The sequence below is a fragment of the Dromiciops gliroides genome, chromosome 1 (assembly GCF_019393635.1).
Source record: "Dromiciops gliroides isolate mDroGli1 chromosome 1, mDroGli1.pri, whole genome shotgun sequence".
In the NCBI taxonomy this organism is placed as follows: domain Eukaryota; kingdom Metazoa; phylum Chordata; class Mammalia; order Microbiotheria; family Microbiotheriidae; genus Dromiciops; species Dromiciops gliroides.
In genome coordinates, this window is record NC_057861.1 from 646917157 (window position 1) to 646937567 (window position 20411).

Genomic DNA, 20411 nt, shown 5'->3' on the forward strand with positions numbered 1-20411 from the left:
CGAAAGTTCAGGCATAGAGAATGCAGGAAATGACTAGGAAGTGACTTAGTGTACCCCTAGAGTAGTGTGGTGGGCGTGGGATAGGCAAGATAATGTTTTGAGGGTTTGAATTCTGTTAGGTTTGAGTGGAATGCAGCATAGTTTAGAATTATCCAGGCAGTGGTATGGTGGGCTTAGAAATAATGGCAGATCTGGAGGCAGCTACGTGGCACAGTGGATGAAGCACCAGCCCTGATTCAGGAGTACCTGAGTTCAAATCCAGCCTCAGACACTTGACACTTAACTAGCTATGTGACCCTGGGCAAATCACTTACCTCATTGCCCTGCAAAAAAAAAAAGAAAAAGAAAAAGAAAAAGGAAAGAAAGAAAAAAATAATGAGATCTGCAATAAGGTTTGGGCCCTCAAGTTCCTTGCCACCAATCCTAGCTGAACTATCAGATTTCTAGGCTGTCAAATTTCAAGTTCATACAAGCTATTCTTGCTCTCTCACAAACAAGCCGAAGTATGTCCTTTCTCTTTAAGACCTAAAATATGTCAATACTGAATCTGTCTAATGCAAAGTCTGAACCTTGCTGGGGAGATTTTTTATTAGCAACATTAGAACCTGACATAATATCTGAGCTTTAGGAACAAATGAGATAAAGAAGAAACTTTCATAGAGCTGGTTCTCTACTTGGACCATGAAAAGTCCGATAATCAAGGGTCCCTGGATGATATATAGGATGAAGTTCACAGTGAGAGAATCTGTAACTTATGCCTAGACCAAGTCAGCTTGAAGAAGTAAGGTCTCTTCTTAAGCAGAGTTCAGGATATTGGTGCTAATGTTGGCGATCCCCAGTCCCTGCTAATAGCAGAAACACAGTATCACCAGACATGGAATGGACTGCTCTCCAGTTCCTATGCAAACTAGGTCAGTTTGTCTCAGGCACATGCTTACGTTTTCAGGCAAGGCAAGGTTGTCAGGCAACTCAGCCTCACTGGGCAGGCACGTGGAATTCCAAGAACCACCTTGCACAGACATCTTAAAAGAGGAACTGAATCATGTCAAGTTTCTAAATTCTCACAACAAATGGGAACTGAAAAGGTAGATAGAAGTTGCAAGTGCATTAAAACAAACAAACAACAAAAAAGATTCTCTTTGAGAGGCAAATAAAAGAGCTGGAAAAGTTGGTAAATATTTGCCAAAAAAGAAAAAAAAAGTTAGCTTACATAGCAACATAATACAAAGAGTGATAGGGTAGAAAAATTCTACAAAGAATTAGATTAAAAATCATATTAAATCAACATGTAATTTAAGACATAGTCACTTTAATTTCAAAGTGATCAGAGGAGAGAATAAAAATATTAGAAAATTCAGTTCAGTAATAAGAAATGAGAGATCAAAGATATGTAGACTACATAAAATCTTGATACTGATATATCATGATTTTTTTTTTTTGAGAATTCTGGGTCCATCACTCTATTCACTCTATCACCTAGCTGCCTCTCATGTAGTATATGCTATTAAAAATGACACTTTCATGGTGACTGCACAGTGGGGAGCGGAGCCCGAGTTCCAGACATGGCTGCGATTTGGTAGAAGCTGGTGATGTGGGGGGATGTTGCTTGTGGGAAAACCTGCCTCCTCATTGTCTTCAGCAAGGAACCAATTCACCAAGGTCTACATCCCCACTGTCTTTGAAAATTACATTGCTGACATCGAAGTGGACGGCAAGCAGGTGGAGCTGGTACTGTGGGACACAACCAGACAGGAAGACTAAGACCGACTTCCACCGCTCTCTTACCCTGACACAGATGTCATACTCATGTGCTTCTCCAGTGATAGCCCAGACAGCCTTGAGAACATCCCTGAGAATTGGATGCCTGAAGTAAAGCACTTCTGTCCCAATGTGTCCATTATCCTCGTGGGGAACAAGAAGGATCTGAGGCAGGATGGAGCATACCCGCAGGAAAGCTGGCCAAGATGAAGCAGGAACCTGTGAGGTTAGAGGAGGGCAGGGACATGGCCAATCGGATCAGCGCCTTCGGCTACCTTGAGTGTTTCTGCCAAGACCAAGGAGGGGATCTGAGAAGTGTTTGAGATGGCCACCCGGCCGACCTACAAGTGTGGAAGGAGTAAGTGGTGATTGGGGCTGCCCTCTCCACTGAGTGTCCCCCCATCCACCAAGGTCTACACAACGGCAGACTCCATACTGCTAGGTCTTGGTCCCTTCCTGTCCAAGGCTACATGTGTGTTATTGCTCTCAAGCTCTTGAGAGTAGAGAAGACCCTTTAGGGGGTAGGGTGCCATTCATATCTTCGTGAGTTTCAGAGCTTAGCCTTGCTCCCATCTGAAATAGGACTGTTCCTTCCATGTTCAAGAAGCAGGGGTAGGGGTGAGGGGAAGTGGTCTTTGCTGTTTATTCTGCCCTAAGGTTCACCCACCAGCATTTTTTTTTTTACATAACTAGTTTTGGAGCCTAGTTCTTTTCAGTTCCTACCTGTGAGGCTTCTGGCCCCTCTTCCACACCTCCCTTCACTTTAGACATGGCTGAGGATTATTTCTCGTTCTCTTCCTGGTGAAAGCTACTCAATAAAAATCTGTGGGGGCTCTTAAAAAAATGACACTTTCCTTGTTCACAATAAGCTTACATTTAGAATGTGGTAAGACTACACACACAAGGAATTCAGCTGTATGGTGGATGCAAAGACATAAATGATAAGGGTCTTGAGCATGGCAATGGCAAGGCCCAAGATTCTAAAACAAACAGATAAAAAAGCTTTGTGTTCTGGTGATATCTTTGCAATATCAGGGGAAATAGAAGAAACAAGGGATCCCATAAAGCACATGGGAAGATGCAGTGAAACAATAGACAAAGCGTGTAGATGGGAGAGGAGTGTTATCTATGAGAAACTGTAAAAAGGACAGTTTAACTAGATTACTGAATGGGAACAAGGGCAGTAATACATAATTTATAATAAGGCTTGAAAGGCAGGTTCAAAACCAGGATGTGAAGGACTTTGACAGCTGAAGAAGAGAATTTATATTTTATCCTAGAGGAAATAGAGGAATTTCTTCAGTTGTTTAGGGGAGTAACAGGGTCAGACCAAAGAAAGGAGGTTTTGGCTTTATTTGTTAAGCAATGAAAAAAACCACTGAGGGGAAATGGATTGAGGGAATGTTGCAGCCAGAATTGTGAATATCAAAAGATTAATCTAGAATGCAATGTGTGGAATATACTAGATGATGGGAGTATGGAGGGGATGAGACTAATAAGTGGCCTATTACAATAGTCTTAGATGAGAAGAAATGAGGGCCTTCTCTTTGGCAGTGTGATTGGTAATGGGGGAAAAGTAGATAGTTGAGATGAGAAACATTATAGTGGGTAAATTGAAAAGAGTTGATGGACTTCTTAAATGTGAAATATGGAAAGAGAGAAAGGAATTAAATATTACTTCATAAAGGAAAGGGAAGTAAATCAAGTATTCTGGAAAAGAACAAAAAAGCTATTGGGCATATTTAATGGAAGGTGTTGGTGGAATATTTAGGTGAGAATTCCAGCACGTATTTAGAAATGTGGTTCTCGATCATTGGGTGAGTGCCATCAGAGAAAGAAATGTGTGGATTATTCTCAGTGCCATGAAAAAAAAAGTAGGTATTTGAGAAGACATACTGTAGGAAATTTCAAATTTCATAATACCTCCTGATTTTTATACAGACATTTGTGGGCCTTGAAACCCCGACTGCTCATCAAGTTCCTCCTCTCATTTAAACTCTTATATTTGTCATTCCCAAGAAACTTTGATTTCTGACCTAGCATAGGAATTTTCCCATTGTTTTCTGTTTGGAACCAAATCATCCATTTGTTCACCAAGATGGGGATTTTCACCCCTGCAGGCCCTGTGCGATAACAAAACAGATTTTTTTTTTCATGAGTAATACAGAGTCTATTTATTTTGTCTGGCATGTTGCAAAAAAACCAAAACAAAACATTTTTATAGTTGGGTCTCTGTCCTAGGAGTTCTGCTAACTACTTAGATTATGATGATATAGCAAGTCAGTGGCTTAAAGATATTGCTAAATTAGCTAACAGAATCCCCAAATGGAATGGAAATTAATAATATTTCAGCCTATATATTGAGTGTAATATATAACAATATATGCAATATAATTGTGCTCCTGAAATGGTAATGTTGAAAGATCATTTAGGACTAGAATTAATTGGGTTATATTTTCAGGTTTTTTGGGGGGACAATTATGTATAAAGTGATTGTATTTTCATTAAGCAAGCTAGCACTTAGAAATAAAATAGTATGGTTCATTGGTATGACCTTTATTACATTGGGGCCCCATTTTTTCCTATAGGAACACAATCTCTCAAAAATGGCTACAATAGTCCATAGAGTATTTTGAGATATGAAGGTGGTCCATTAATATACATTCACGGAACATATTAATGCACAGAGCAACATTAATGTGTACATTTCATGATTTTATTGCAGCAATGCAGAGAATAATTCAAGTGGTCAAAAAGAGGTAAAAAATATCTTTAAGGTATCCAAATCAATTAAGAGAAATGACAGTCCCTGAAGACAGTTTGGCTCAAAGTCCTGATCACAGTTTACACAGGGAAGACTGCTTCTGGAAAACCATGCTCTAGGAAGCTTTAGTATTCTTATCTTAACGTGCATAACTTCCCTGATAAGATTCTTTGTTTTTATCTTCAAATGGGCCCTGAACAAGAGAGCTTATAACCCTCTTAGATGAATAATCTTAATTGTTCTGGGGATATCAGTTGGGAGACTAGGCTCACATTTCCTAATCTGAAATTGTAGAGGGAATTTTTGTGTCATGCTTTGCCCCAAGCCTTTGACCACCTTCTATTCTATTAGGATAGCACAAATTGGCTTATAAGACATCTTATGATCTTTGGATGAAAGTGCTTATTATAACCATTCATCTCTACATAGTAGAAAGCTAGGACAGGAAGAGTCAGTGTTTTATAGGCAACAATTCTAAAGATTTCTCTGATGCACAAGGGGATGGTGTTAGCTTTTTTGGCTCTATCTCTTGCTATTAATCCCCCAACTTTTATGACCATGAGCCAACCACTTTCGAATTCTTTCTAACCATTTTCATCAATATGACTATATTTAATCTTGCTTTTGCAAAGAGAAAACAGACCAACAGTGCATTCAATTGGCAGGCTTATGCAAAATTAAATATTACCTGTTGACTTGAAACAGACCTTTACACCAACTCAGAATTCATAATAATTTTTCCTATGGACCTCATCCATTGACCTTGGGCACTTGAAGATACTCAGTAAGCAACAATATTAGTATCATGCATTTCCTTTATTAATAACTAATAGGAGCAATAGTATATTTGCATTCTTTAGCATCCAAAGCGCCAAAGATTAATTAACAAGATCTCTACATTCCTTTTGAGGCTGAGAGTATTATGACAAACACTCTCATAGCCACTTTCTATAGATAATCCTTTCATAACAATTGTCACTTCTGAAATGATATTACAGCCCTCAGAGGCATTAGTTATAAGGTATTTCAACAATAAAAAAATTTTCTGAGAATTTAACACTTAGGCCTGTATAACTACCTAAAGAATAATTGTATTTCATAAAAGTTACTTGGGTATTAAAATCTCATCCCTAATAATGAATTTATGTCATAGTACCAAGCTCTAATATTCCTTGTAACCCATTGTGTTAGAAGCCTCTTCTCAGTCCACTACTGTTTCGGCTCTCCATTCTGAATTCCCTTCCATTGTGTTCTTAAAGCCCTTTTTTCAGTTGCTTAACTTTTGTTGAGACATCTCATATATCTCTTGCTCAAAACTTCAACTCATAGATATTAAGTAAATTTTGTAGGCATCATACCAACTACATTCCTATAGTGGGAGTAGCAGTAGACAACAAGTATGATATTATTAAAATGTTCAGGAAAATGGTATGTAAGCTTTTCCTAGGTGAGTAGCAATTTATAGTAGACAAATCCCATTAGTGAATTCTCATGATGTTGAACTAGTTTGAAAGGGGCTAGTCTGAAAAGTGAGTCTAAAGGTAGTAAGGGCCATGAGGTAGTGAATCCACAGAAAACAATATATTTGCCACCACAAAAGTATGGATCACTTCACTTCCTTGTTCAGTTCAATTTTAAATCAATTTAATTCCGCCAAATATTTATAAAGCTTCTATTGTGGTAGAACACTGTGACAGGTATTGATATTGATATTTTATTTTCATTTTATTGTTTTTTCATCTCTCTTCCCCTTTTCACAAACATACTTGTTTCTGAAGTCCTTTTTACTATTCCTCTTACTTGAAATGGATTTGAGGATTCAAAGGATTCCAGTTCACGTTCCCAAGCAAAATTTGGAGTTGGAAGTAACTTTACTATGTACTTTGCTTATATACATGTAAAATCTTGAATTACATTGAATGAAAATCAATTAAGGAGGATAATAGGATTTAGAATGGCCAGTCAAGCAATCAGCATTTTTTAAGCATTTACTGTATAAGGTACTATGCTAAATTCTAGGAAACTTAAGGATGGAAGGTACCTCAGAGTCCATCTAGTCCTATCCACTCATTTTACAAATAAACTGAGGACTGCCAAATCTGAATCATACACGTAGGATGATTCAAGAAAAGGTCTTCCAACACCAAATCCATTGGTCTTTCTACTGAATAAAAAAAAAAAAAGTGTGTATATACCATAGCTAACTATACAGTTTGCTAACAGAAATCCTTTAAGTTTCTACTAAATGGAAAGACAGGTACCACAAAACCCGCTGTGACAAACATATTCATTTGGATTTGGGAATGGTAGAGCAGCCTTGGGATAGGAACTTAGATCTGAGGATTCAAGGCTCCATTGTAAGGGAAAAAGAGGCTCCAAGACATTAAAATGATACTGCTAGGGAGGCTAATGGGAGCAGGATAAGAGGTTTCTAGAATCATCAGTTTGCTTCCTATTTTAAATAAGAGGTAGTGTGGAATAGAAGATTGGTCCAGAGTCAGAAGACCCTATTCAAGTGTCATTTGTGACACATTTTAACTGTTAATGTGAACAAGTCACTTTGCCTCCTAGTGCTCTGGGTAACTGACTTTGTTAGTAGGGAGTGTTGAGTTGGCTCATCTGTCTAGGAGTTTTTAATATTAATGAAATCTAGTCCCTTTTCCTCATTCCTGCCAGTTAGATATTAAGGTCAGCTATTTCCACTTACTAAAAAAAATGCTACAAGTACTGTATAAAGAGATTTCTGAATGTTAGACTCTATATCAAACTCTGGCTGACCTTATTTACAAGATGACTTGTTGGTCAGCCCTGGACATCGTCCTTATATTCCTTGTTCACACTTTTTACCCTGAATTAGTCACTCCCAGAGTTAATATCCCATCATTCTAGGATTCAGTAAAGTATGTTGATACTGCTCTTTTACATTACTTAGGATCACTAGGCTCAGTAAAAAAAATTCAGCTGGCCTCCTTACACTTTGTTATATTCATGATGAGCAGGCCTCTAATGGAGAAAGACTGTTTCCTTTCTTGGGACAACTCTTACAATTCATGATGAGCTTCTGCATTATTGTCATCTATACTTACAGTAGGAGGCTATAATGGAAGTTGCTTTCTTGGACCTAATCCTTCTGCCATGCTTTCTTTTCTATAACAACAAGACCTTAGTAATATTGGATTAACATTGTACTTAGCATGTTATTGTAACAGTATTGGGCCTGTGTTTAAAAGACCATGGGTCTAATTCAGTGTCTGAAACCTATATGACCTCCAACTTACTTGAACTCTGTGGGCCTCATATTGTTAATCTGAGCCTTAAGTTGCTCTAGCCATTGAGTGAATTGTTGTTGTTGTTGTTTGTCCTTCATCCTCGAAGAGGACCATGACATCAGGGATGTCAATTCACATGACTTGCAGTGAATTGAATTTAAGTGAGGCAGGGCAATACAAAGTCACCATCCTCTCTCTTCTAGAGCCTTCTGGGTCCAGAGGCAAGATATATATCAAGACAACTAGATAGGGTCCCGGATGTTTAAGGCAATTGAAAGAAGTGACTAGCCTAGGGTCACACAGCTAGTAAGTGTCTGAGGTCAAATTTGAACTCAGATCCTCCCAACTTCAGGGCTAATGATTTATCCACTTCACCACCTAGCTGCCCCTCTTTGAGTGGTTAGAGTGCTATACACAGATTAAAGATTTAAATTCAAATCCTGTCTCAGTCAATTACTAGCTTCATGACCCTGGGCAAGTCATTTAATCTTTCTCAGCATCAATTTACTCATCTGTAAAGTGGGAATAATAATAATGCCTACTTCCCAGGCTTGTTGAGAACCAAATAAGATAATAACTATAAAGTACTTAGTTAACTGTTATATAAATGCTAACTTTAAAATTTTGAGGGTTTGGAAATAATGTGGCTTAAAATCTCTTACTGAGTCAGATATGCTATGGCTTTAAATTTCATTAATTATAATGATTAAATAATAATTTATAATTAGAAAGGAATGATGCTCCTTTTTTGTCACCCCTGGCCTATGAAATGTCTTTGATTTTTTTTTTCCTGAAGCTGCCACATTCCTTTGATTGCTGCCTCAGAGGCAGCAGCTGTTTAGAGTTTCTACATGCCAAGGGAAAAATAATTGAAGAATAAAATCCTGCAATGAGTATAACTGCAAAGACATAGTATCTGAATTCACTAAAGAAGACATTGAAGAAGCAGTGTGGCAGTAGCTCATTGTTCAGCTGAATTCTGGTAACTGGAAATGTAAGTGATAGACCATGACCTCAACTTGTCCTTCAAGTTCACTGGCTAAATGAGAGTGCTGCATTGAGAGGCATGGCTATGATGTAAACCAATTTTATGCTGCTGTTTGTGATCTCTACGGATCCAAGATTACTGAGTACTGGTACAAGACTTGGACATGATAAAGCATTGGTATGTCTTTGGGAGTGAATCATTCACCATTTGTAACTAGAGTCAATGTATTACTACCTACAAACTGCTCATGATATTCTACCTGACAAAGTGAATTATTAAACAAAGCTGAGCTATACTTTACCTGCCTAGGTCTTGGGTTAGAAATGTAAAGCAGAACTGTGTATACAGCCAGAATCCTTTAAAAAATACTTGGAGGACTCTGTGATGCCATTGCTGTGAATGTTTGTCTATGACATAGCTTGTATGTCCTCCATGTCTCCTAATACTAAGCAATTTTTGTTCATGGCTATTTGTAAATCCTTAAGAAAATACCCACTCATTGTGCTGAAGTGAAGAGGGAGGAGACCGTGAAGAGGTAAAACTTATTAGGAAGAAGGCTAAAGGAGGCCTTGTTAAGAAAAAGGTGGTCATTTTTTTTTTAATGGGATGGTTACTGCAAAAGAAAAGGCAGCTGAGAGTAGCTCTGCTCATAATGTCATTATTTCTCTTAAATGACCAAAGAAATGTACTTAAGACCAGAGTTTTAAGAATCTGTTTTGAAAAAGTAAACAAACAAAAAACAATTCAGGGTAAAAAATGTGGTTATTCATCTTTTATCTTGTACTTTTATTGTGTGGCCAGCTTACTTCCTTTTGCCATAATAAATATCCTTCATCTTTATTATTTCACTTCTCATGTAACATGGTGCTACTTGCTTCTATTTACCATGGTTCATGAGCCCCTGTTCATGAATTGAATGTAGGAAATCTAGAGAATACAGATTTAAACAATGACTCTGACACCTACTACATGTCTGACCTTAAGCAAATTCCTTAATTTCCATTGGCTGAGTGTCTTCATTTGTACAATGGAGAGGGTGGATTTTGTCATCTCTAAAGTCCATTCCCACTCTCAATCAATAATATTAGTATTCCATAGATGACTTATGTTGATTCTTTAATTATCATGTTCCATGAATCACAACCATATAACACCATTGGAATAATATTGGTGTTAAAAGATGTGTTTGTCTTCATGTGTGTGTGTATGTTTGTGTGTTTGCATGTGGTGTGGATAGCATGCAGATAGGTGGGGATTATGGATAGCACTATGGAATTTAGCAAATGAAATACAGTCTGCTCCTTTCCTTTTCAATTTGGGTTCATTATAAATATATGCATAGGCAAAACTATGGAACTATATAATTTTAGAAATACTTTAAACATTTTAGATCCATTTTATTGGAAGTAGTTCAGGTCTTTTGTGAATAAAGTTGGGAAAATACATTTACATGGAATGAAGCTTATTGCATTGAATAATTGCTATTTTACTTTTTTTCCCCACAGGAAACAATACTGGTGTGTGGGAGAGGTCAGGGAAGAAAGCTAATTATCCCTGAGAACTAGGTCATTATAGAGTGAACCTGTTGGTGGTGGTGAGCATCTAGGAAAAGTTCGAATTTCATTTACCTGAATCAGCCTTATCCTCTAATGAATCTGTTCTGTTGCTAAGTCCATGAGCAATACAATTCTATACATTGGATTTTCTGTATATTGAATTTCCATATTGTAAATTATAGTCACAGAGTATACTTCCATTTGAATATGGCAACACATTTCTTTGGGGCATTATTTTTTTATTCCTCAGTAAAGGATTTGTCCAAAATATTTCCATGATACTAAGGTAGTATTTAGGCTGTCCATCCTTCTGTTGTCTTCCATTCTCATTACATAAGCAGCCCTACATGTTCCTAAATCTCTCATATTAAACTCAGTATGTTCTTTAAAGAGAAAATCTTTGCACAAGAATGGAACTGCATAATTTATAAGGACAGAACAGGTCTTGTGAATCATATATTTAGAAATGGAGGGGACTTCTGAGATCGTGTAATTCAACCCACTTATTCTACAAATTAGGAAACTAAGGCCCAGAGTGGTGAACTGATTTGCCCAAGTTTAACTTAAAGAATCAAGATTTAAAATGAGGTCATTGGGTTTTCAAAATGTGGTAGTTTTCCCACAGTATGATATTGTCATTTATTGGGTCAAAGATAAAAAAATATTAGGGGCAGCTAGATGGCGCAGTGGTTAAAGCACTGGCCCTGGATTCAGGAGGACCTGAGTTCAAAGCCGGCCTCAGACACTTGACACTTACTAGCTGTGTGACCCTGGGCAAGTCACTTAACCCCCATTGCCCCGCCACCAAAAAAAAAAAAAAAAGATAAAAAAATATTAAATAGAACTTTAACATGCGGAGGCATTGTAGTTTAATGGAAAGAGTTTTGGATTTAGAATCAAGAGATCTGGGTATGAATTTGTTATTTATAGGGTCAAAGATAAAAAATACTAAATAGAACTTTAACATGTAGAGGCATTGTAGTTTAATGGAAAGAGTTTTGGATTTAGAATCAAGAAATCTGGGTGTGAATCTGAATTCTTCACTTTGTGCACTTAGCAACATTAAGCAAACTACAAATGCAAATGGCCTCAGTTTTGTCATCTTTAAAATGAAGTTTATGAACTAGTAACCTAGATATCTTCCAGCTCAAAATATGAAGGCAATGGATGTCCACAAAATTTACATGGGAAATGGAAGAGATCAAGGCAAACCTGGTAATGGAACGGAAAGTTTCTATTTATGTTTAGGTATAAGACAATAATTCAGCAGGATACATGTTGTTGACTCAGTTACTCTAAACTGACGATTGTTTTTAGCTTTTTTTAAAATAGATTCAAATGGGTTTTTTTTGTTGTTGTTCAATATGTCCAAAAGCCACATAAATTATAATAGTGCACAGGCAGGATGAAACCACCAATTTGCTTTACCTCACTACAGCATTAAATGTCAAGGTGTCAAGTCATCCCTTCAGGTTTCATTGGCAAACATAAATTATTGCTAATAGAATGCACCAGTGAAATTTTCTGAATAACAAATGGCTTCAGAGAGCATTACCACATGAAGGAACTTGAGGATGCTTGAGATAATTTATGATACAAATATTTTCAAAAGCTGCCTGCTTGGAAAGTTGATTTCTAAATGTAAAATAAATAACTGACTGAGCTTCATGTGCTCAACTCATCCTCCTGCAATTTCTGTCAAATCCATTCTTAAAGACTACTATGGTTATGGCTGCAAAACTGCAGTGCCCTAGTGCCCTCAGAACCCCAGGCAATTGATGAATGATTCCATTCAACATGAATCACATCTAGTCCATATACTAAAGCTCTCTGAGCTACAACAGGGAAGGATCCATAGTCTATCACATCTTTTGTTATTTCTACCTCCACAACACACACCCTTCTTTATTTTAGTTTTAATAACTAGCTTATTCTTTTTTTTTTACAAGAAGCATGTTTTGTTTTGTTTTGTTTTATTCTTTTGGAGGCCATCACTGTCTTGTATATGCAAGGCTAAACCTCTCCTCTGGCAAATTAGGAAATCAAATATTATAATGAAGCAGAAGGGGAGTGCTTGTAGAATCTAATCTCAATAAAAGCTGTGAAGAAAGAACAGGGCTACACCATATGTAGCAAAATGATGAACTGATGATCTGTCATTATGGTTAACAAGTAGATGGAATAAGGAAGGTCAGGATGAAGGTGTGATGAGAGCTTCTGGGAACAGCCCATATCTAGACAGAGCTTCCCTTCATGAGCATCAGATCCCTGACAAAAAGGCAGGAAAACAAGTCAACAGGAAAGTAAATGTGAGTATTCATACAGAGAAATTATTGAGATGGGAGAATGGAAAAGAGTGCGTGTTTATTCTTAAACATATGGTCAAAGCTGTGGGGGGGGGAATCCTTCATGGGAAAAATGCATGTAAAATTGAACTCAGATTTTTTAAAAAGTATTTTGTCTACATTGGGTCCATTTGTTTGAGCATAATAATCCCCTATGCTTTTTATTGTTGTTCTACTGCTCATTCACATGAAGCCTCAAGTTGCTGTGCTCACATGGGGTATATTGGCTGTTTCAATGAAGCTACATTATTGTTCCTAAGGAAAAAACAAAACAAAACAAACCCTGGGACAATACAAGGTCAAATGGCTTTCCCTTCATCATAATAAGATATAAATGCAAAGACATGTGTGATTTTGTCACTGTGTGCAACTCCGGGTAGGAAAAACTAAACTAGATTAAAACCCACATATGACTTAGTCCTAGAGGGTTGCCTGAAGCATAAAGAGACAAAGTCATATGCCAAGACTTGTGTAGCTATTAGTATTAGCAATGGGATTTATAGTCAGATCTACCTTGCTCTAGTCTCAACACTACTTTATTCAATGTTCTTCCTCCTCCTACAGTTACTGATGCTGATGCTAGTAGTGCTATTTCTACCACTCCTACTACAACTCCTCCTACTCCTACTCCTACTCCTACTCCTATTGCTACTGCTACTAGGGCTACTGCTGCTGCTGCTACTATTGATACTGGTACTTCTGTGAGTACTACTGCCACTTCTGCTGCTACTATTACTGCTGCTGCTACTACTTATAATATTAATACTACTAATAATGCTACTTCTGTTACTAATTCTATTAATAATGTTACTCCTACTTCTACTGCTATTAATACTACTACTACTACTACTACTACTACTACTACTACTACTACTACTACTGTTACATTTATTACTTGTTATTTACTCATTTTAATTGTACTTGACTCTCCATTACCCTATTTGGATTTTTCTTGGCAGATATACTGGAGTGGTGTATCATGTCCTTCTCCATCTCAGTTTTACAGATGAGAAAACTGAGACAAACAGGGTTAATTCACTTGCCCAGGGTCACATAGCTAGTAAGTGTCTGAGGTCAGATTTGAACTCAGGAAAATGAGTCTTCCTGATTCCAGATCAATACTCTATCCACTGTACCACCTAGCTGTCTCCTTTTTACTACTACTACGACTATTAATATTGCTGCTTCCTAGGAGCAGCTAGGTGGTGCAGTGGATAAAGCACTGGCCCTGGATTCAGGAGTATCTGAGTTCAAATCCGGATTCAGACACTTGACACATACTAGCTGTGTGACCCTGGGCATGTCACTTTACCCTCATTACCCCACCAAAAAAAATATATATATATATATATATATATATATATATATATATTGCTGCTTCTGCTCCTACTATTAATGCTACTAACACTGCTTCTATTAAACCAATAATATTAATACCACTAATGCTTGTACTTCTACTTCTAGTAGTAGTAGTACTACCACCACCACCATCAATAATGACATTTATGTAGCATTTTAAAATACGAAAATTACTTGTATATACATTATTTCATTTCTGCCTAATAGCAACCCTGTGAAATAGGTAATGGAGATATAAGTATTTTCATTTTACAAGTGAGGGGCCTGAGACATAGAAAGGTGAAGTGATAAGTCCAAATCCAAAGCTAACATATACTAGAACCAAGAGTCAAACCTAGAACCTCTGACTTCATCATATGGTTATCATTTGCATTTTTTTCAGTTGTGGTTTGAAAAATTTTGGAAAGACACTGACAAACTAGAGGAATATAAGCAGGATGGCAAATGGACTGGAATTTATAAACTAATAATTGCTGAAAGACCTGGGCATAGTTTGCTTGGGAAAAGAGGAACTGGGGTAGTTGTCTTTGGTATTTTCATATGCTTTCATTTATAAGAATCAAAGTGAGCTCAGCTATGGCACAATATTTAGCCGTAATTTTTGATACATACTTGACAATTATTATATATACAGTGGAAAAATATTAATTCAGTACAGAGTGTGACATCATGATCTACTGTATAGTGTTTTGGCCTTGAAGCCAGGAAATTCAAATCTTACCTCGGATACATACTAGCTGTGTAATACTGCTCAAATTATTTAACCTCTCAGTGCTCTAGGCAAATCTAAGTTTCAGAGAAGGCACCAAATTGCATTTGTAGAGGAAGTCTCCACACCAGTGAAGCAGTCAGGAGACAGGGAGAGACTGATGATTAGAGAGAATATAGGGATAATGGAGTGGAGAGGTTTCTGCTGAAGAAGATGAGTTGGAGGTGTATTAAGTATATATGCAGAGAGGTTAAGGTTAATCTTGCAAGGTAAAGATCCATATTTTCTTCTGAGATAGGAGTGAAGGAAAAGATAGTGAGTAAAGACATCTGAATGATATGATATCAGGAACAGAGGGTAAGAAGGAGACTTTTGAAAATGGCCTCAATTTTTAAGTCAATTATAAGATGTGCTTCTCAGTTAGGATGGTGTGGGGATGGTGGTGCAATGGGAAATTTGAGGAAGATTGTCAAGGTTTAGAAAATCCACTGCAGTTATTTGATGAGTGAATTGATTAGAGAAGCATAAAAAGTATTGCATTGCTGTAGTGTGGGTCTATTTGAGGCTATATGTAATAAATTTGTAGTGAATCCAATGAGAATGATTTTATAATTTTCTCCAATTCTATTTAGCAGCATGTGAGTAGGAGTGAAAATAGTGCATTTGGTATGAAATTCATTGTTGGCAATGGGACAAGTAGGGCAAGAGGTTTGAATATAGAGGGAGGTATCAAGTTGCAGCATTCACTAAAGGGTAAAGATTGGAATGGGTAAATGCTGCTGCCAATGTAGAGATGATGGCCTGGGAAAGAACTGAGACATGAACAGATTGGAAGTCATAGTGAGGACAAAGAACAGCATTAGGAGATTTAAATAGATGAAAAGACAGAATATTGCCATAACATAGTATAATCACATATAGCAATTTCAGAATTCATAAACATTGATGTAGAACCATTAAGAGTAATAGCAATGAGGCAGGGCAGCTAGGTGGCACAGTGGATAAAGCACTGGCCCTGGATTCAGGAGGACCTGAGTTCAAATCGAGCTTCAGACACTTGACACTTACTAGCTGTGTGATCCTAGGCAAGTCACTTAACCCTCATTGCCTAGCGAAAAAAAGAAACCCAAAATAAAAAACAACAGCAAAAAAAAAAAGAGTAATAGCAAGATCAAGGGTATGGTCATCTCTATGTGGAGATGAGGTGGGGTGGAGGACTACATCATAACAAATTACTAAACTGAGTAACTGAGAATTTAGAGTGTTGAGCAAGTATCAGAATGTATGACAAAGTCCCATATTGTAAGAGCAGGAGTGGGAGAGGAAAGACCATGAACCAGGCACAAAACTAATTGACAAAGAAATGGGAATGTCTTGGGGTCAGTAGATGATAGCTACCAGAGCTTAGACTCTGTGATAAATAAGGGGTCAATGAAGTTCTTAAAAGTGGTAGCTAGTGAGTTATGCTGGTAGAGGAAGAGTTTTGAAGTGGTGATATGCAACCAGCAACATTCCAATTACCCCACCATAACCAATAAGTTCCTCACCTTGAAGGACTATGAAGGAAAAGTGCCACTCCTTCAAAGGGTGACTGGAAATTCAGTGTCATCAAAGGATCCAGGTCTTAATGAGTTCCAAAAGATGGAAGAAATGATAAAGAAAAAGTTTTAGGATGCAGACATTTTTTTAAACTATGGAATAGGTGACACAGAGAGTGCATTGGAAAGGGTGGTTAGATGTTGAATGGGACATTAAGAGGGTATGGTTAAGGGGACAGCTGAGGTGGCCCAGTGGATAGAACACACAGCCCTGGAGTCAGGAGTACCTGAGTTCAAATTCCGGCCTGAGACCCTTGACAGCTTAGGCTGTATAGCCCAGTGGGGCAGTAACTTAAACCCCTATTGCCTCACCAAAAAAAAAAAAAAAAAAGGTATGGTTGAAGGAAATGGAAATAAGATAATAGGGAGTGTGGGGGCAGCTAAGTGGCCCAGTGGGATATAGCACCAGCCCTGGATTCAGGAGGAGCCCTGAGTTCAAATCTGGCCCTTGGACACTTAAACAACATTATTAGCTGTGTGACCCTAGGGAAGTCACTACACCCAATTGCCTCACCAAAAAAAAATAATAATAATATGAAGTGTGGGGATTGAGGAATAGGGTTTCCTCATTCAATCATGGCTCAGAATCACAGGGACAGGGTTTGGGAAACTATGATAGAATGGGAATATGTTGGCTATTGTGGAATAAATTTAGGCAGATTGTCAATCATTGACTGGCGGTAAGTTAAGAAGGATGACAATGAGTGTGAGGGCTAATACTTACACTGTACAGAAATACAGGAAAGATTTTCATCTCAGAAAGTATATGAGCTAATGACAGAGGCGTACATCCTAAGTTTAAGGGCTTGCATGTGCTTTAGAGAGAATTTAGTCCAAACTATTCCAGTTTGCAGAGGAAAAAACAAAACTAAAGCCCTGTGAAATGTTGCACCTTTCCCAAGGTCACATTCATTTTAAGTGGCTGCACTGGGAGTCACAATCAGTTCCTAAGATTTCTAATCTGGTGCTACCTGAGGTTTCTACAACATCGAAATAATCATGTGGATAATTTGTGTAAGGTCAGCAAATAGGTTTGACTGATTCCCTCACTCTTCTTCAGAAGTATCAGCTGCTTTGGAACCATAGAACAGTTGACAATAATTATTTGTTATTACTTGGAAAAAGTGAAAATGCCATATATTTCCTATGGGATAATAGTATAGATTGTTTTTCTTCTAGGTTTCTTTTCCCCCCTCAGAACAATTAGCATAGTGCTAACTACTGTAAACAGCTATTATTCCTAGACAGTAGACAGTTAAGATGGGGATAGATGGTTAAAATGTCAATGACTACTTGCCGTCTGATTTAAAAAAAAAACAAAAAAACAAAACCCACCCCACTGTACTCTATTATGTGAAGGAATTTACTGTAAACAGAAACTAACCTAACACTGCAGAGATACACTCTTTACAATGCAGCAGTATGCAGTTTGCTGCAGCCTATCAGTATAATCTCTGTCACACAATATATCATCCCATGTCTTTCCATAATTCTTTACTGCAGTAGGAGTGGTGTGCTGCCATTACAGAAACTGTGGCCAAGGCAGAAGGTAAAAGGCACCTAAAAATTAGAAATTTATTACTCTGGTACATATTTATATTTCTGTGATCAATTGACATCGTTGGTAAGGAATACTTTTCCCAACATCATGTCTAAATCATTCCTTTTTTGACTACCACCCACTTCCTACTTCTGCCCTCTGGAGCCAAACAGAATAAGTCCAATTCCTCATTCCCTGCCCCCACCCCTGTTACCCCAATAGGCTAAATATCCTTTGTTACTTCAAATGAATAACATGACACCAATGTTTCCCCCAACCTGGTTGCTTGTTTTTAGTTCTCTATCAATTTCCTTCCTAACGTGGGGTGACTTGATATCTTATTTTATTATAGTCATTCTTGTATCCTGTAAAATAAAATGATTATGAGTTTGAAAAGTATGTATGCTTACAGATAGCTTTTTAAAAGAAGGAAGGTCTCAATCAATATTTTCTCAATGCTAGTTAGCCAACTAGTCTTCCTTTCTATTACTATCTGGCCTCCACACTGCTGCCCAAGGAATCTTCATAATTTATTTCTATCGTTATGTATCTTTTCTACACAAACTTTTCAATTACTCCTCATTAAAAATAAAATGAAAAAATATGATTTCTAATGATCATATACAATATACAATTATACATATATCATAGTACTGAATATGAAATTAAATTCCTGACCTTGGCATTCAAGGCCCAGTAAAATCATACTCCAGTTTCTTGGAACAGTCTTATCATACATTAATAAAACTCCAGTTTCTTGGCAGTCTTATCATATGTTAATTTTTAATGTACTGTACATTCCAGACAAAGTACTACTCTCCACATCCTACATTTATCTTACTCTTCTCTTCTTCTGTATTTTGGGCTCATGTCATTCATACAAGTCTAGAATATAAGTTTTTCTCATACTCTTTGTTTTTTCCCTCCTCTGTCCTAGGCCATTGGTATATGTCAGAACTGGAGAGCCCAATTCATATTCCTTTTTTTTTTTTAATTAATTCTTTATTGAATACTCCAGATGAAAAAAAAATGATCCCTTCCTCAAATTTCTTATACTATTTCCCTACATTTTGCCTTACACTTATCCTATTCTCCTTTGTATCAGAGAGGATCCCTATTATCATCACCCTTAATGAATTGTAATCTTTGCAAAGGCAGAACCTTTACCATATCTATGTTTCAATCTACTTTTTGTTCTGTCTCCAACACAAAACACAAGATCTCACAGTAAGTACTTATTAAATGTGTATGGACTTTGTTTTTGACAACTCTAAGCAAAATATATCACACATTCATAGATGAAACTGCTTACATTTTATAAATACAATTAATAAATTTGCTAATGATTGCATCATCTTTACTATTAACCCAGACTAATGTCAGCATGGTAGAACTTCAGTGTCACTGAAGTTAACTATTGAAATTTTTAAGTCATACTATTTTGTAGGATTTTACAAATTAGTATTGAAGAAGTATGACAGATACAGAGATGAATTGTCTAACACATCTTAGTATGGATTTATCAAATTTACATATTTGGCACATATAGTGTATATAGAGACTTTTAAATTGTGATCAATTTAGGGAGTATGCTTAACTTGAATAAATTAAAAAATCAAAAGTATTAGGCTTTTAAAAATAAATCAATATGTACTTCTTCGGAAAGCATAAAGTAGTAAATTGCCCACTAACTATGATTTGTTTCTCTAATTGCAGTACCTGCTGGAATTGCTTTAAGAATAACTAAGACTCATTTGTAATTAGTAGCAGCATTTTACATAAAGTCCTAAGGTATTAACAAAAAAAAAATGTATTTTTTTCTTAAGTTTAACACTTCCTCCAAAGGTTTATATGATTTGTTTGACTAGCAAATCCATAGTTTATAGAAAGTACAAAAGTCAGTTTCAGTTTCTTCTGGAGTCTGTTCAATCTGGAGGGATCTATAGACTTTGTCACTAAGAATACTGCTGAAGGGTTCTAGACTCTTCCATCTTCTGTGCCTCTTCCCACAATTTCTGTCTCCAAGTCCCCCAGATCTGAATCTGTAACCCTTCAGCCTGCAGCTCTGCTTGCTAAATCTTCCTGTGTAAGTCAGGAGAGCCCACAGGATAGATAGCAAAGCACTGTATGTATGAATACACCTAAAAGTGATAGACAGAGAGGAACAAGAGACTGACTAAGCCCAAGGGAGATGGAATAAGCCAGGGCAGCAGGTTTCCCTTCCCTCCTCCCCTGCCAGATGGGTGGGGCCTGTGAATGGGTCTCCAACTTCCCATTAAACTTTCATTCCAAAAAAGGCCACATGATTGTAATCATTCATTCATTCATTCATTCACTTACTTACTTACTAACTAGAGGATATAGACAGGATTAGAATTGTACAGGTTCTCATCTAGTCCTGAAGATGGAGTCAAGTGTATTGGAAAGATGGCTGGACTTAGAGTGAGAAGACTTGCATTCAATAAAACAATACTTTTCCTTAAGAAGATTGTATTCTACTGGAAAGGGAAGGCATGAATATGACA

The 20411-nt window shown here is 37.1% G+C and overlaps 1 pseudogene; it reads left to right on the top strand.

Moving 5' to 3' along the window:
• Positions 1-1562: 1562 nt before the first annotated feature.
• LOC122753203 overlaps positions 1563-20411 on the top strand; it is a 31370-nt pseudogene continuing 12521 nt past the window's right edge.